Source organism: Rattus norvegicus, chromosome 11, assembly GCF_036323735.1.
Source record: "Rattus norvegicus strain BN/NHsdMcwi chromosome 11, GRCr8, whole genome shotgun sequence".
Classification (NCBI taxonomy): domain Eukaryota; kingdom Metazoa; phylum Chordata; class Mammalia; order Rodentia; family Muridae; genus Rattus; species Rattus norvegicus.
Window position 1 is genome coordinate 69,046,600 of NC_086029.1, and position 18,245 is coordinate 69,064,844.

An 18,245-nucleotide genomic window follows, 5' to 3' on the forward strand; every position below is an offset into this window, starting at 1 on the left:
GGAAAGGTTAATAGGGCAAAGGAGGATGTGGACCTCTTTAGAAATAGTTCTTTGGGGTGAATCCAAACTGCGTTGTCAGGATATCAGCATTCAGTTCCCATGAATCAGCAGCAGCAGCAGCAGCAGCAGCTCTATCCACTCAAAAATACTATTCACAATGGCAACAGCAGCTTGATCCAGAAGAAACTGTGAGGTTCCGCCAATCAGCCTGAATCTGCTGAAGTGGCAAGAACCTTCTGGAACGCCATCAGAAGTTCTTTGGTGCATTTCTCTCTACAAAATCACAACAGATAAAAATCAGCAAAGAGTGCCAAGAAGAACCAATAGCATTTTCAGAAAAGGCCCGTGTCAGTAAAGACCAGCCAAGACCAACAACAAGTGGAAAGGAGATCCAATACCACGCAGCATTATTCACTCTCTGCTAACATGGGGTTATATATAGACCCTTTCCAAACATCGTATGTCATCTCAAGTGTTGACTTCAGCAAAACATTGCATGGCCTTCTTTACAGGCAACTTCCAGAAAACACCACGTGTTCTCAGCAAAACATCTTCCCACATGTCTGACTCAGCAAAAAGTCCTCTCATAAGTCAGTTTCCAGAAAAAGAAAATCACATGACACACCTGTCTCCAAAGAAACCAGAAATTTACACTTGATATAGCCTCAAAAAAAAAAAAAGTGTCAGAACTAGCTGTGGGCTGTTCCCAGAATTCCCTCGTCTGGCTGCTGCTGTTAGCCTCCATCAGGCCTTCAGAACAAAGAACATCCAGGGTAGATCCCTTCCATTCCTCTGCCCCCTCCCCTGTGTGGCTTACCTACCTGCCCCAAGTTAGCTGCGAACAGCACCTCCCACCAGCTCCATTGTCTGGCCACCACTAGCCAGCCTCCATCAAGCCTACCAAGAAAGCAACATCCAGGCCTGCTACCCCATAAACATCCAGAGGTCTGCTGCTCAGTGTACTTTCAGATTAAGCCAGCCTTCCCAATACCTGCTAGACCAAGAACATCCAAGGAAAACCAGATTGCTAAAGGCCAGCATTAATAACACAAGCAACACAAGAGCCAGGCCAACGTGGCCCCTTCGAAACAAAGCTATTCCACTACAGCAAGCCCTGGATAAGCACAAGAAAATAACCTTAAATCCAACCTTATAAAGATGATTGATGATACTGAAGAGAAATTTAAAAAAATATCCCTCAAAGGAATTTAGGAAAATACAAACAGGCTTCCTTTAAAGAAAAAGCTAATAGATCCCTTAAGGAAATACAGGAAATGCAATTAAACAGGTAAAGGAAATAAATAAAAGTGTCCAAGACCTGAAAATGGAAATGGAAGCAATAAAGAAAACACAATCTGAGGGAATCCTGGAGATGGTTAACTGAGGGAAGAGAACAGGGACTACAGATGTAAGCATCACCAACAGAATACAAGAGAAGGAAGAGAGAATCTCAGGAGTAGAAGATACAATAGAAAAAAATTGATACATCAGCCAAAGAAAATCCTAAGTTGCATATTGTGTTTACTGTGGAACTTTCCACAGCACCTAAAGTTTGGGAGCAACCTAAGTGCCATGAGCAGCTAACTGGATAAATAAAATATTATATAGAGAGCTGATGAGATGATTCAGTGAGTAAAGGCACTAAGTGCTAAGGCCGATGACCTGAGTTGATCCCCAGAACCCACATGGTAGGAAAAAAGAAGCACATTCACACTCATACACAATAAATAAACACTTAGAGATTCTTAAAAAGAAATTACTATTTATGATACATTGAGGAAAATGAAATGTTATCATTTGCAACAAAAAATGATAGAAAGACATCATATTAAGTGAAAAAAATTCTGACACAGATGGATAATTATCACATCCTAAAACATATAAATAAATAAATAAATAAATAAATAAATAAATAAATAAATAACAGGTTCTGTTGATTGCCAAGCTGACAAATTTTAAAATGGAAATATATTTATTTATAATTCAAAAAAGAGACAAGGAACAGACTAAGTTTGGCCAAAAGGTGATAGAAACAGAACTCCAAGAGAACTCCAAGAGAAATAACAACATTTCCTCTTTAAATTCCAAAAGCAGGGAAGAGTTGAGACAGGCATGTAGTTGCACCAATTACTGTTTCAAATTTAGAATTCAAATCATGGAAGCAACTTTGCAAATATCTAATCATGAAGAGAATAGGGGAGAAAAACCAAAAATACAACAAAAATGCATCCAAAAATATGAAAAATTATCTCGGGAAAAGAGTATAGTTGAGCGATAAATTCTAGAACCACACAGAACTAGTTCCATCATTCTGAAAGAGGAAAAGTTACTAAAGAATTTTGAATTTAATCAAATTATCTTCTACATGTGAGAAAAAGAGAAATGTTCTGTGTGGTACACCAGTAGTGTTTAAATGTGTGGTTCTTCTTACATTGAAAAAAATTAAAAAAAAATGCCAACAATATCATTCTAGCTGCCAGAGACAGAAATCTAAATCCACACCCAAGAGAAAGTGGTTCAGGGAAGAAGAGAAACAATGAATACTTAAAGAAACCTCCGAAGCTTTCCTCTGCTCACAAGTGACTTGGATGCTTGTGTGTCGTCATGCATCAGTTTGGCTTCATCCCTCATGGGATTTCTGTATCTCTTGTTTCCAGAGATTTCTAGCACTATAGACAAGTGTTCACCCTAAGCGAGACATCTATTAAGTAATGATCCTTGTTGCTGTCAAGATTGAGAGCCAGGAGCACACATAAGACCTTCCTGGAAGCTCTTCCCACCCAACAGCTCTGAACACTGTAGTTTCATCGTCTACCTGTTCAACATGTACCAACATTTCCCTCAGAAAAAAAGCCAAGATCAATTTCTGTGAATCATTCTTCTTTAAGGTCAGGAGGTAGTTTCGTCTGCTGTTCATGCCTTCAGTGTTATATCTTCTCGACACAAAGAGCCACAAGAACTAGGCTGCCTATTATGTCTGATGTACCCTAGAAGAAATACCAAAGGATAACACACACAGTTAGAGTCACCTTAACCAAGCATGGCTGAAATCCAGATAAGTCTCAACATGAGACGACCCATTAGAAGACTCTAGCCTGACTCTCATTGTAGCCCAAATCTAATATGTTTATTCAATAAGCCAATGGCTTATAAAATATTTCTTTTGAAGGAATATTCTTTAAATGCATTTACAAATTATTTTTAAAAAGAGAAAGATCTGTTTTTCTTTGTATTTAAAAGTGCCAAATATGTTTAGAGTTTTTGGTTAATTGTGACTAATCCTCTGCTTGTAAAAATATGTAATTTCTATTAAATTGTTGTAATATTTCCTTAAAACAAGGCATACTCACACATTAAAGAAACCAGTTACAAAATAAAATATTTGGACTTAAAATGTCAGCATAGACATGGAGGCTAGAGTATCAGGAGTTCAAAGACAGCTTTTTCTACTGAGTGAAACTAAGTCAATTAAGGCTACAAAAACCTTGTCCCAAGTAAACCATCCAAACTAATGAAAACTGGAATGTAGGAATTAGAATACAACCACAATGCATAACAGATAGATTTTGCTTTGAAGACAAGAGCTCATCAACAGAAGGGGCATCTTGGGAGTGTCATGTAGATTGATGTTTAGGGATCATGACAAAGTAAAGACAAGAGTGTTTCTAAAACTACTTTAAATCTTCCTTTTTTATCTTAGAAGAGTTGTCACTTGGGTAAGATAAAGTAAATGCATTATGCGTAAACCATGCACATGTCCCCCTTTCCCAGTACTTGTGCGTATTTTCCACATTTGTTGGTATGGCAATTCATTGTGCTTAGAATATAGAATATACAAGAAAAGATTAGAATTTACCTATTTTGAGTATAAATATTTTATGACTTTTAATTTTATCCTCTGGGTGTCAATCCAATTATCTCATTTTTATGCAAACTGGAGGTATAGCCCATCCACAAAATCAAATCAACTTCTCTCAAGCACATGTGCTGATGGGCACGTTGGATCATTCATGGGGCTATATAACATGAGGAATTAAACAATGACTAATATGAATTAAGAGTGATCACTAATCAAGATCAGGGTAGAATGTTGTCGTGAATATCTATTTGTACCAAATCTTAAAGGACCTGCAGAGATGTAGAAAAACAGAATAAAAGAAATAATTTCATCGCTTTGTTATTAGGAAATATTAGAGTGTGTAGGAGAATTAGCAGACTACACTTGCATTTGCACATTGACACTATCTAGAGGTAGAACCAGAAATCCAATGGTGGCCTCAGCTACACTGATGATCACATGCCAGCCACCTTGGGACTGCATGTGACCATGCCTCAAAAGAAAACAAAGTCAAACCTTAAAGAAAGAAGGCAATAGGAATTAAGTCTGAAACAATCTACATGCCAAGAGACCCAAATATGGGATGAAAATGGAAATGAATAGATGTGGAAGGCTATAGAGGTGTAAAGAGTTCATGGGCACTAGGTTATTGGGATTGCTATAGAGACAGGATACATATTGTTTCCTTGCATCTTCTCTTAAAGTAGAACCCAACCCTAGTTTTAAGATTCTGTGGCTATGGATGTGATTAAAAAGACATGCTGAGGTAAAATGGGAGTGGGAGAGTGGGTGGAGGAGGAGCCTCATAAAGGCAAAGGGGAGGGGACAGAGGGGGGGTATAAACTGGAACACAGTGAGGACTTTACTATGTCAAAAGACAGATGGTGGCACCTGTTCAGTGTTCTCTACTTAGGAAGATTTGAGAACTTAAGGCAAAGATTTTCAACTTTTAGATAGAAAAGACAATGAAGAAAACAAAAGAGATAAGTCTGGGAAGAGGCTTAAGCTAAAACCAAATTGAATAGGTTTTAAAATGTCCCACAGTGCCCGCGTGATCTGCTCCTCTAGTTCACCTAGGATAATGGCGACAGCTGAAGTACTGAACATCGGGAGAAAGCTCTATGAGGGTAAAACAAAGGAAGTCTATGAATTGTTAGACAATCCAGGAAGAGTCCTCCTGCAGTCCTAGGACCAGATTACAGCAGGAAATGCAGCTAGAAAGAACCACCTGGACGGCAAAGCCGCCATCTCCAATAAGATCACCAGCTGCATATTTCAGTTGTTACAGGAAGATGGTATAAAAACTGCTTTCACCAAGAAATGTGGGGAGACTGCTTTCATTGCACCCCAGTGTGAAATGATTCCAATTGAGTGGGTATGCCGAAGAATCACCACTGGATCTTTTCTCAAAAGGAACCCTGGTGTGAAGGAGGGGTATAAGTTTTATCCACCAAAAGTAGAGATGTTCTTCAAGGATGATGCCAATAACGACCCACAGTGGTCTGAGGAGCAACTCATCGCTGCAAAATTTTGTTTTGCTGGACTCCTTAGAGGGCAAACTGAAGTGGATATCATGAGTCATGCCACATAAGCTATTTTTGAAATTCTGGAGAAATCCTGGCTGCCCCAAAACTGTACGCTGGTTGATATGAAGATTGAGTTTGGCGTTGATGTAACCACCAAAGAGATTGTTCTGGCTGATGTCATAGATAATGATTCCTGGAGACTATGGCCCTCGGGAGATCGGAGCCAGCAGAAAGACAAACAGTCTTATCGGGATCTCAAAGAAGTAACTCCGGAAGGACTCCAGATGGTAAAGGAAAAACTTTGAGTGGGTTGCAGACCGAGTGGGGTTGCTTTTCAAGTCAGTCAGTGCAGGGTGGTAGTGCTGATGGGTTCCACCTCTGACCTTGGTCACTGTGAAAAAATTAAGAAGGCTTGTGGAAATTTTGGGATTCCGTGTGAACTTAGAGTAACATCTGCACATAAAGGACCAGATGAAACTTTGAGGATTAAAGCAGAATATGAAGGGGATGGCATACCTACTGTATTTGTCGCAGTGGCGGGCAGGAGCAATGGACTAGGCCTAGTGATGTCTGGTAATACTGCATATCCGGTTGTCAGCTGTTCCCCAATCACACCAGACTGGGGTGCTTAGGATATGTGGTCATCTCTGCGACTGCCCAGTGGTATTAGCTGTTCAACTATACTTTCTCCAGAAGGATCAGCCCAGTTTGCTGCTCAGATATTTGGGTTAAACAACCATTTGGTGTGGGCCAAACTTCGAGCAAGCAAACTGAACACGTGGATATCCTTAAAGCAGGCTGATAAGAAAATCAGAGAGTACAATTCGTAATAAAGCAATTTAATTTGTAGGAGAAAAGTTACATATTCCTAATTTGGATTTTAAAAAAAATCAAGCAAAATGATTTCACATCAGAGAAAACAATTCAGTTTACTAAGGAGCAAATGGCCCTCAACGTTTATGAGTTGGTACGTTGTCAGTGGATATTATTAATATTTTCTAGCTCTATGTAGTGATATGTCCCTGTAACCTTAGCACTCTAGAGGATCACTAAATTCAAGGCCAGCCTGAATTGTGTATTGAGACCCTGTATTTGCTGGGGAGGGAATCTTGGCACGACACTGCTAAATTACATCTCGCTTTCTATATAGTCATTGTTTGGTAAATATGTAATTATGGAACTGGAGCAATGTGTCTGTGGTTCAAGAACAAGTATGGTTCTCCTGCAGATGCCCTGAGTTTGGCTCCCAGCATCCATGTAGACTACCTCACAATAAGTAACCTTTAACTCAGAAAAAAAATAAAAATAAATAAAATGTCCCACAGTAAAGTTTGTAGTTAGTTTACCTTCAGCTAGGTTTATGTATCGGGAAATGTTAGAGTATAAGGGGTGGGGAGGGAGGGAGGGAGGGAGGAAGAGAAGGAGAGAGAGAGAGAGAGAGAGAGAGAGAGAGAGAGATGCCCCTTGCCGACCCTGTTGATTTGAGTTGTGCCCTTGTTAATTTAATGATAGAAAGAAGAGGACTGAATCCATTCTCTGTTCTCCACGGCAACACCATGGCACATTTAGATGCACACATGCTCGCACACACACTAACTGTAACAAAAAGGTTTCGAGAGAAAAGCTGTGGACTGAGAGAAGAAGAGAGATATGAGCAAAGCATGTTACAAAACCAATTTCCGTATAACAAAATTCAGGACATTGAGTAAGAATGTCCTGCGTAAGTAATTAATAGGAACTAGATTAACCAGAGTAGAGAAATCAATCCTGGCAAGTCTACCATCAACCTGCAATCAAATCCAGGCCCAGGCAGGCATGCCTATGCAAGTGATATCTAATATCAGCAAGAAGAAAGGATCCCTACCTTTAAAATAAATTTGGCAGAGCTAAGTATCAGAAGAAACCTTCCACAAGCTAAGCAATGAGATATGGGAAAAGAGACCAGGGCCAGGAATATGGGCTTACCAGACTAAGACAGGAAAAGAGGCCAAGAGACAGGGCCAAGACAACAAGGCGGATCCTCTTCCTGTTAATTTCCAGGGGTAAGGGTGAGAGATGGCTGGAAGAAAAATATTTTGTAACTAAGATGTGTAGCCAGGTTGGCTTTTCAAGCCACAGAATTCTGGTGAGCAATTCTCCCTGTTTACCAATTCTTTTCTTAGACTGGAATTAGCTAAGGGTGTTTTCTATTCCTCACTGAAACACTATGAGAAATAGTCTCAATATCCAACTATCCTTAGGTCCTTGTGTGCCAAGGGGTGATGGGCACTAAGAATGCTTTGGAGCCCATTGTTGAGAGGTGAAAGAAGCAGAAGTAGGTTGATTTTTTTTTCAGGCCAAGGATGTAGCCCCAGGCTTAAAGTCTGACTTATCCCAACCCACACACAAAACTTTTGACCCAAAAGTTTTCTTGTCTAAAAGAAACGCAGGAACAAAGATGAAGCAGAGACTGAAGGAACGGCCAACCAATAACCAGCCCAACTTGAAACCCATCCCATGGGCAAACACCAATTTCTGACACTAGCAATGACACCCTGTTATGCTTGCAGACAGGAGTTTAGTATAACTGTTCTCTAAGAGGCTCTACCTAGCAGCTGACTGAAGCAGACACAGATATTCTCAGCCAAACATTGGACAGAGGTCAGGGAGTCTTATAGAAGAGTTGGGGGAAGGACTGAAAGCCCTGAAGGATGGGAACTCCACAGGACTACCACAGAATCAACTAACCTGGACCTCTGGGAATTCTCAGAGACTGAACCACCAGCCAAAGAACACACACAGGCTGGAATGAGGCCCATGGCACATAATGTAGCAGATGTGCAGCTCAGTCTCTATGTGGGTCCCCCATCAACTGGAGTGAAGGCTCTCCTTAAAACTGTAGCCTGACTGTGGAATCTGTCTCCCAACAGGGTGCCTTGTCTGGTTTCAGTAGGAGAGGATGTACCTACTCTGACTAAATGTGCCAGGGTAGGGGGATACTCAGAGGGGAGATGGGTACCCTCTCAGATGAGAAGGAGAGGAGGGATAGAGGAAGGTCTCTGTGAATGGAAGACTGAGAGGGACAGCATTTAGGTTGTAAATAAATAATAAATATAATTTTGTAAAAAGTCTTATTTATAATCACACAAACCTTCTCCTCATCTCTGTTCATTAACAGTGTGTACACCAAGCATGGGCACCATTGTATCACACAAACAGATGTCACCAGAAAGCCATTGTGTCCAGACATATTTTACTCAAGAACTTAAACCAAGGGAGGGGGGAGTTCTAAAGTATCTGACACTTCACTAAGAACACCCTTCCTGGTACCCACATAAATCAGACTCTCCACATGGCTTCTACCCTCTGCTGTAAACATGCTAGCCATGCTAGTCTCTGATCTAAAGTCATGTTCACACTTCTGTCCATTCCCATCTGCCAGGCAGCATCGTGGGGCTTTATGCATAGAGTGAATACTAGCACTTTGACCTTAACCACTCTAGTTAGGTCACATAAAATCCAGGGGAGAGTCACATTTAATCCCTCTGCTCAGTTCACATTCTCTTAGCCATATAGACCTATCCTATTCCACTACAGAGAGGACATTTTCCAGAGCATAGGGAAGCTACAGTATTTTCTAAGCAGAAAGAATCGTTGAAAAGATTTAATTTTGGTAAACAAACTTTTTTCTGCCAATAGAAGGATACTTTCACTGGAATGTATGAACAAAAGCCATGTTTTCATGCCCCAGGTTTTGCATCTCTGATTGGGTATTTGAACTGGAAACCATTCATAGGGATACTAAAAGGACCAAATGGTATAAGGCATAAAAAGCCTTAACAGTCTTCCTGTTATAACGATGTGTATTCAGTATTATCTACGAATATTGATTGATGTCCAATAAATTGGAACTGTTTTAAAAATCAGTTTTTCACTCTTCCTAGCTGTCATGCCTCAAGGATCTCATTAATGACATTTTCAGGAACTATAACATGAGTTACCTGTTTGTAATTCAATAATCTTGGGTCACAAAAGTGTAATGGCTATTCCTAGTTGTCAATTTGACTCTATCTGGAATGAACTACAATCCAGAATTGGAAGGCTCACTGGTGATCCAGATCTTCAGTCTGGGAGATACATGTTTCTGACTTGGATCTTGGCTTGGAGATCTTGAGGCATAGTGGTTATTAATCCCAGGAGACTAAGACAAGGAGAGATTTGAGTTCAAGGTCATCTGAGACAAAGCAAGTCCCAGATCCAGATGTGGGAGTACACACCTTTAACCTGGGACATACCTTCTGCTGGAGACCTACATAAGAATTCTGGAAGAAGGGAGATTCACTCTCTGCTTGCTTGCCTTGAAGGACTGAGCCACTGCTAGATCCTTCCTTGGACTTCCAGTCACAGCTGCTGCTGATCGTTGTTGGGGAGTTAGACTGTAGACTGTAAGTCATCATGACAAATCCCCTTACTATATAGAGACTACCCATACATTCTGTGACTCTAGAGAACCCTGACTATTATACAAGAGAAAAACTGCTTATGATCAGACTCACTCACAAAAAGGCCACGTCCTTCTCCTGTATTTTCAGAATCCTTGAATGAACTTCCAACCTTACAACTATCACTTCATATGACAAAGACCTGCAAATGATTCCTTGCTACATACCAATTCACCCAAAGGCAAGGTTTCTTTGAGCCACAATGTAATACAAGACTTGCCACATGGCATATCATCATCATCATCATCATCATCATCATCATCATCATCATGATGTCATCATCATCTATGAATTTTGCCAAATCTGTCTATCTCTGCAGTGCTCACATGTCCCTGTCAGGACACAGAATACTTCCACTCCTTGAGAAAAATCCCCTTAAGAATCTTCACATTGCATTACCACACATATACACATACCCAGTATCCTAAAATTACTTTTCTGATTCATTTTTCCCATGCTAGAACTTTCTACAAATGAAATTATCATTTTTATATCTACAATTCTTCCACATTGCAAAATGTTTTAGAACTACATCCACAGAGTTGTAGGCAGTGGGAATGCACTCCTTTATCTTGTAGAGTGGTTGTGTGTGAGTGTGGCATGAGTTTTAAGTTCACTTTTGTATTAATAGAATTTTTTGTTATGCATAAAACTGCAACAAAAGCTGCTATACACATTTTCATTGATCCTTTGTAAATGTCTAAGATGAGAATTTTTGTCATAGGATATAGGCATACTTAATTTCATAACAAAATATGTATTACTATATAGACCCTCTCTTCTCATCCACTGAAGTGTTGTCTCTATAGAGGTTCTCAGTTGAAGTATTAATTGTGGAATGGTAAAATTTCCCCCATACACTTGATCTCTATTACACATGTTTTAAGACCTTCTTTCACCACATATATTTAGAATCAAAATTTTTCTTGCAAAATTAATGCCTGAATTATTATGAAATAGTGTCTCCCTGCCTGATAAAATCCCTTCTCTCAAGTTCTGCTGATATCAATATAGACATTCCCTTTAATTATGATTAGTATTTGTGTGTTAAATCTTTTTATAACCTACCTTGGATCTGTACCTTTAAGGCATAACTCTTATAAACCAAATATCTAACAAGGTTTTGATTGTCTCCCAGTGTGACAATTTCTTTTTTTTGTCTTAAAATAGTATATTTTATATATAACTATATTTTCTTTTAAAATATTTTTATATATCTCTGAGCATTTCATACATGTGTACGATGTACATATCCACATACTATTTATGCACTATAACTCCCCAGGGTGCCCCAGTATATTCTCCTACTAAATTCATGATCTCTGCCTCATTTTAAATATACCATTGTGTCCAATTAGTGCTGCCTACGTGAGCCTGGGGAGCGTAGTCATCCAGTGCAGCATGAGCCTTATATAGGTAGCATTCCTTCATGACCATAAGCCATCAGCTGTCAATTGCCACTCCATAAGATTCAGGACAATGTGAGTGCTTCCCCATCATGGTAAGAATTGAAATAGCTTGATCCCATGCAGGTCTTCTGCAATTGTAAGAGCTGCTTACAATTGTAAGTGCAACAATTATCTTTTCTTATGATAATCAACCAGTACAGCTTATTTTCTTTCAAGTTATTTATCATTCCACTTTGTCATATATGACAAGTTCACCTTTTGTGGAGAAAAATCTCAAAATACATTGTTGTTCAGGTGGGTCAAAAGTGAGCAGAATTTGGACTATTTTAACGAAATAAAAGAACAAAATTCGACCACAGGTCAGAAAAGAAACAGCTTCACAACATAAGTGATTTTTGTGAAAGAGAGGGGGACAAGAATTCTAGGGAAGAAATGTTTCCAGAAGAGTCATATATATCCAGTTTTTGATGTCTAGTTGGCATGCCAAGGTTCATCATACCTATTCACATCTGACTAGGCTTTCTATATATCAGAAAATAACCTTGAATTTCTGATCCTTCTATTTCCATTGGTACTAGTACTCAGAATACTACTATCAGATTAATTGGTAATTAATTGGGACTTGCACTCACTTTTCATTGTGAGAAATGAGTTGAGTGGCTGCGTTTAGATTCAATATCCTAATATTTGTTTTTGTCTCATATTAGTGTCTGTTTCTTCTTTCTTAATTTTTTCTGTTTGATATTTAAGTAATATTTCATCTTTATCCTTTTTGACTCTTTAGCTGCAATTCTACTGACTTACTCCAGGAATTCATGCTTATCTTTAATATACCCTAGTTTGTATGCACATCATGATTCCACTTACCATGCATTCCTTCTTTGAGCTACTATTGTTATATATTTTACTTCTGAACATTCTGAAATTCCTGTATCACTTTGTTCTTCCACTCATCAACATTTCAAAAACTTAAAAAATAGAATTTCAAATGTCTTTTATATTTAGCCATATATTTCTATTCCTGACACTCTCCATTCTGTTGCCAGGACCTACTTTCTCTCTGGCATTATTTTCTTCATCCCAATGAATGCTTTTCAAATGCTGCAAGTATTTTTTGCTGTGTTTTTAAAAGATTCTTGTTTTATATTTGGTTTTTGGTAATTTGACCATGTTCTACTCATATTTAATTTTCCTTTCTTTTTATTTTTCCATTTGGTTGGTTGGGTGGCTGTTGTTATTTTTGTTGTTATTGTTGTTGTTGTTTTGGCTGGGGGTACTTTATTAAAACTTTATTGTGCTTTCAATCACACTATAACATAAAAGACAGTTTGGAATTACTGTTCAATTTCTTTCTTTCTTTCTTTTCTCATACAATGCATCCCAACTACAGTCTCCCCTCCTCCCTCCACACCTCCCAATTACCCACACCCCTCATTTTCACTATCTCCCATATCTACTCCTTCTTAGTTTTCCTTCAGAAAAGATCAGGTTTGCCCTGAACACCAACCAACCACACCATAACAAGTTACAATAAGACTAGACACAAACCCTTATATCAGGGCTGAGTGAATCAACCGAGTAGGATAAAAAGGGTCCTAAGGGCAGGTGAAAGAATCAGAGACACTCCCACTCCCACTATTAGGAGTCCCACAAAAACGCCAAGCTAACAACCACAACATTTTTACACAGGAGCCACCACAGACCCATGCAGGCTCCTTGACTGGTGCTTCTTTCTCTATGAGCACTGATTCTGTGGGCTGTGTTCTCCTGGTGTTCTCAACCCCTCTGGTTCCTACAATTCTTCCTTTGCTTCTTCCATGGGGTTCTCCAAGCTCTAAGGGGTTGAACCAGATGAAGATCTCGAATTTCTCTCCCTTTTCACCTAATGTTTGGATGTGGGTCTCAACATCCGCTACCATCATCTCTCTGACGATGATTGGCTAGGTGCTGATCTTTGAATGTAGCAGAATATCTTTTGGAATCTTTTTATTGATTTTATTTTTCTCTTCTATCTCTGGGCTATCCAGCCTCCAGTTCCTGGTCACTCAGGCAGAGTTGGGCATGAGATCTCTTTTGGAGAATGGCCAGTCATTGGTTAGCAATTCCCACAATTTCTGAGACTCCATTTCACCACACATCTTGCAAGCAGGATAGATTATAGGTTGAAGGTTTTGTGGCTGAGTTGATGTTTATGTCCTATCCTTGGAAGTTGCCTGGTTACAGAGGATGGCCAGTTCAGGCTCCATAACCTCCATTACTAAGAGTCCTACACCCTTACAGAATCCTGGGAGTCTCTACTGAACTGCTTCTACATTGCCCCCCACAACCTGCCCTCCAGTTTCAGTTGTCTCTTCTCAGTCTCACTCCCCACATCCCTCCCCCTCACTGGCTCACCCCTGTTCCCACTCCCACCCACCACCAGTCCACCCACGAAAGTCTTCTATTTCCCCTTCCCAGGGAGTCCCATGCTTCCTCTTTGTTACTTGGCCTTTCTGGGTCCATGGGTTGTACCATGATTATCATTTACTTAATAGCCAATAAGTGAGTACAAACTATGTTCATCTTTCTGGGTCTGGATTACTTCACTCAAGATAATTTTTTCTAGTTAAATCCATTTACTTGCAAATCAAATGATATTGTTTTCTTAATAGCTGAGTAATACTCCATTATGTAAGTACACCACACTTTCTTTATCCATTCTTCAGTTGAGGGACATCTAAGAAAGCATCTTCAACAAATGGTGCTGATCTAGCTGGAAGTCTGTATGTAGAAGAATGCAAATAGATTCACATTCATCACCCTGTACAAAACTCAAGTCCAATCCTCCTCCTCCTCCTTCTATGAGGATGCTCCCCCTCCTACACACCCACTCCCACCTCACAATCCTGGCATTCCCCTACACTGGGAAATCGAGCCTTCACAGGACCAAGGGCTTCTCCTCCTATTCATGCCAGACAATGCCATCCTCTGCTACATATGCAGCTGGAGCTATGGGTTCTTCATGTGTACTCTTTGGTTGGTGGTTTAGTCCCTGGGAGCTCTGGGGGTCTGGTTGATTAATATTGTTGTTCTTCCTATGGGGTTGCAAACCCCTTCAGCTCCTTCAGTCCTTTCTCTAACTCCTCCATTGGGGTCCCTGTGCTCAATCCAATGGTTAGCTGCAAGCATCCTCATCTGTATCAATAGGACCTCTGGCAGCACCTCTCAGGGGACAGCCATATCAGGCTCATGTCAGCAAGCACTTCTTGGCATCAGCAATAGTGACTGGGTTTGGTGGCTGCATATGGGATAGATTCCCAAGGTGAGGCAGTCTCTGGATGCTCTTTCCTTCAGGTTCTGCTCCACTCTTTGTCCCTGTATTTCCTTTCGACAGGAGTAATTCTGGGTTAAAATTTTGAGAAGTGTGGGTGGCTCCATCCCCAAATCGGGGGCCTTGCCTAATTTCTGGATATGGTCTCTATAGGTTCTCCCTCCCCTTTGTTGCATATTTCATTTAATCTCATCCCTGTCGGGTTCTGGGATCCTCTTGCTTTCCTGGCATTTTTTTTAACTAAATACACATATGTTTCCATGAAAATGTCTGTGTCTGTGTATCTATGTGTGAATGTATATAAATGTTATATTGTCAATAATACTGTTTGTCGGAGTTTCTGAAATGCTCAAAAAACGTACAGCACAGACTAAGTATATTACAAAATAAAACAAGCAGATTTTGTGGTTGTGTCTGTTTGAAAGTTGTCTGGCTTTCCATGGAACCATGTACCACAAGGCCAGAATTGTTAGAGTTGTCAGCAAAAAGAGGGTAAAACTCGGCTTTCTTAAGACACGAGGGGTTTAGTAAATGGGTACCCTCTGATTTTCCTGAGACCACTGGAGTTCATTTTTAGCTCATGGGTAATGGGACTTACCCTTAACCATAAACTTGATTCAGCAGTTTGCCACGCCTCAGATTCTCCTTCCTTCTTTGGCATTGTTCCTAATCCAACTCTATTTGTTTGTCCAACATATTCCTGCTCTTTGGAGGGAGGAGAAGTGTGGTAAGAGCTGTCAGTTATGTCTGTGAACTGTGTTTCACCCAGGACTGTGACTGGTAGCATCTAACTTCTCTCATTCCACAATCCTCCTCTCCAGAAAAGCCAAGAATGGCTTTATCTTCGGATTTCAGTCCTCTTCAGTCTGCATCTAGGTCTAGGAAGAAAGTATATTAGGGCCCCACACTAACACATTATTGGCCTGAGCTCTTGGCAAATGTTTTCAAGCCATTTGCTTTGTCTTCAGTCGTTCTTATTTAGATCACAGATCTCCCATTGAGAGTCTGCCCATTTGTCTCCTCCTAAGCACATCTACCCTTAGTGGCTATCTTATGATCTGCCCTTTCCTTCCACAAGCAAGCTGCCAATTCCAATGCAGAGTCATACACTTCCCTTGGCAATGACTCCTTTCATCCACTGATGCATCCTGCTGATAAACAACAATTGCAAATATTACTGACCTTACACAGCAAACACTCCTGCCAGCTTCGGCAGACTGCTCTAAGGCACCACATTGCCCTTAGCTCTTGTGCAGCTACAAAGCCCAGAACAACCTGACTCCTTTGATGCTTCATGAGAAAACCATAGGATTTGGTGGTTTGAATATGCTTGGTCCATGAGAAGTGGCATTATTGAGAGGTGTGGCCTTGTAAGAGTAGGTGTGGCCTTCTCGGTGGAAGTGTGTAGGCAGGCTTTCAGGGCTCCAAGAAGTCAGGCCCCACCCATTACCAAAGCTGCTGGAGGATGCCAATCTCTCCTGGTTGCCTTCAGATTAAGATGCGAAACTCTCAGTTCCTTTTCTAGCACCATGTCTGCATGCTGCCATGCTTCCTGCTATGATAATGGACTAAACCTCTGAACCTGTAAGCCAAACCCAATTAAATGTTTGCTTTTATAAGAGTTGCCTTGGTCATGGTGTTTCTTCGTAGCAATGGAAACACTACCTAAGACATGGGGTGTACAACAAGTCTGTTAGTTTTCAACTAAATCTTTAAAGTTATTACTGATAAAAACATGGACAAGTTATTTGAACCTCGTGTGCCTGGGCTTTCTAACCAGTAGAATAAGCACAGTGACTACCGATGTAATATGGTGGGTGTGAGACTTAAGTTGTATATATAACGTTCTTAGGATAGTGTTTGGCATGTGCAAGTGGTAGCTTGTAGACAGTATACAATAAAGCTCATAAATGCAGTTATGTGCCATAGAAAGTCTAAATAGCACACATCTCAATTTAATATCCCACTGTTGGTTGGAATAAAAGTATTACACTGGGAATTTATAGTTAAAGTGAACTTGGAGATCACATTAGCCCAAACTTTATACAAAAAAAAATCATCCAAAGAAAATAAAAATTCTCTAGAGTTGGAAAAAACAATATAATCTGTGGTAAGAGCTATTCTTTCAACCATTTTCAGTAGTTTATGAATAGTAAGAAAGTGTGAAGGATTTTTTTTGTTGTTGTTTGTATTTGTGGTGGTTTGAATAAAAATGGCCCCAATAGGGAGTAGGACTACTAGATGTGGCCCTGTTGGAGAGGGTGTGGCTTGGTGGAGGAAGTGTACCAGTAGATGGCAGTCAATCCCAGCTTCAGTAGCTCACTGTTTCTTCCTGCTGCCAGGGTCCAGATGTAGAACTCCTAGCAACTTCTTCAGCACCATGTCTGCCTGGACACCATTATCTGATGATGTACTAAGCCTTTGAAACTGTAAGCCAGCACTAATTAAATGTTTCACTTTATAAGAGTTGCCATGGTCATGGTGTCTCTTCATAACAATAAAACACAAACTAAGACAGTAGTTTTGTTTGTTTCTTAGTTTTGTTTTGTTTTGTTTTGTTTTGTTTTGTTTTGTTTTGTTTTATGAGATAACAGCTTACTCCATAGCTGGGACTTGCCTCAGATTTATGATCCTCTTGCTTCTGCCTCCTGGGTAGTTAGATTACAGGCATCACCACCATTCCAGGCTCCTGGGTTTGAACTTTTTAGTCTCTATTTGTTTATCATTTTACAGGCCTCAATAGAACTCTAGTCATTCCTGCCCAATAAAATTATCAACTACTACATACTTTCTAAGACTTAGGTAAGCTCGTAGGATTGTCATAAATTAAAATGATAGTTATTGTTATATTGGCATACTAACTATGCATTTGTGTGTATATATATACGTGTGTGTGTGTGTGTGTGTGTGTGTGTGTGTGTGTGTTCATGAATGTGTACATGCATGTGAAAGGTAAAGACCAATGCCAGGTTTTTCCTCATTTACTATCTACCTTAATTTTTGAGACGAGTTTTCTCACCAAACCTAGAGCTCGGTGATTTGACTAGAATGAATGGGCAGCAAGCCCCTGGGGTCCCCCTATTCCTTCCTCTTGAGAGCAGAGAATATGGGTGTGCACCACTGTGCTCACTGCTGTTTTACATGGGTCCCGGGGATCAAACTCAAATCATCATGTTTGCATTCCTGACACTGCCAAAATGTGCCACAAGAGTAACTGCAGAGACTCCTAATTGGTCAAAGTCTTCAGAGCATGTGATTGAGAACTCAGCCATGAATGGACCATCTATGGCTCCCACTCCAACTTTCAGGGAATATCACAGAAGAGGGGGAGAAATGTAAGAGCTGGAGTAAGCGGTAGGGCACTGTGGAATACAGACTTCTGGGTGCAATATGACCATTGAAGTATTTTTTTAAAAATTAGATTTTCCTCTCTTTATTGAGGGGAAGGGGGTATGTGTTGCATAGCATACATGTGGAGGGCAGAGGGCAAATTGTGGGCATAAATTTGTTCTTTCTACTTTATGGTTCCCAGGGATCAATCTCTGGTCATCAAGCCATGTGGCAGGCAGCCCTACACACCTAATCTCTTGTGAGAACATATCATACCACTCTTAAACTTACAGCAATGTGAGTACCTGCACAGTACATCCAAAATATTGGGCCTGTCAACATTCCATCACA

The 18,245-nt window shown here is 40.2% G+C and overlaps 1 pseudogene; it reads left to right on the forward strand.

Moving 5' to 3' along the window:
• Window positions 1-4,890: 4,890 nt before the first annotated feature.
• On the forward strand, window positions 4,891-6,268 carry Paics-ps6 (phosphoribosylaminoimidazole carboxylase and phosphoribosylaminoimidazolesuccinocarboxamide synthase, pseudogene 6; annotated as a pseudogene).
• Window positions 6,269-18,245: the final 11,977 nt, after the last annotated feature.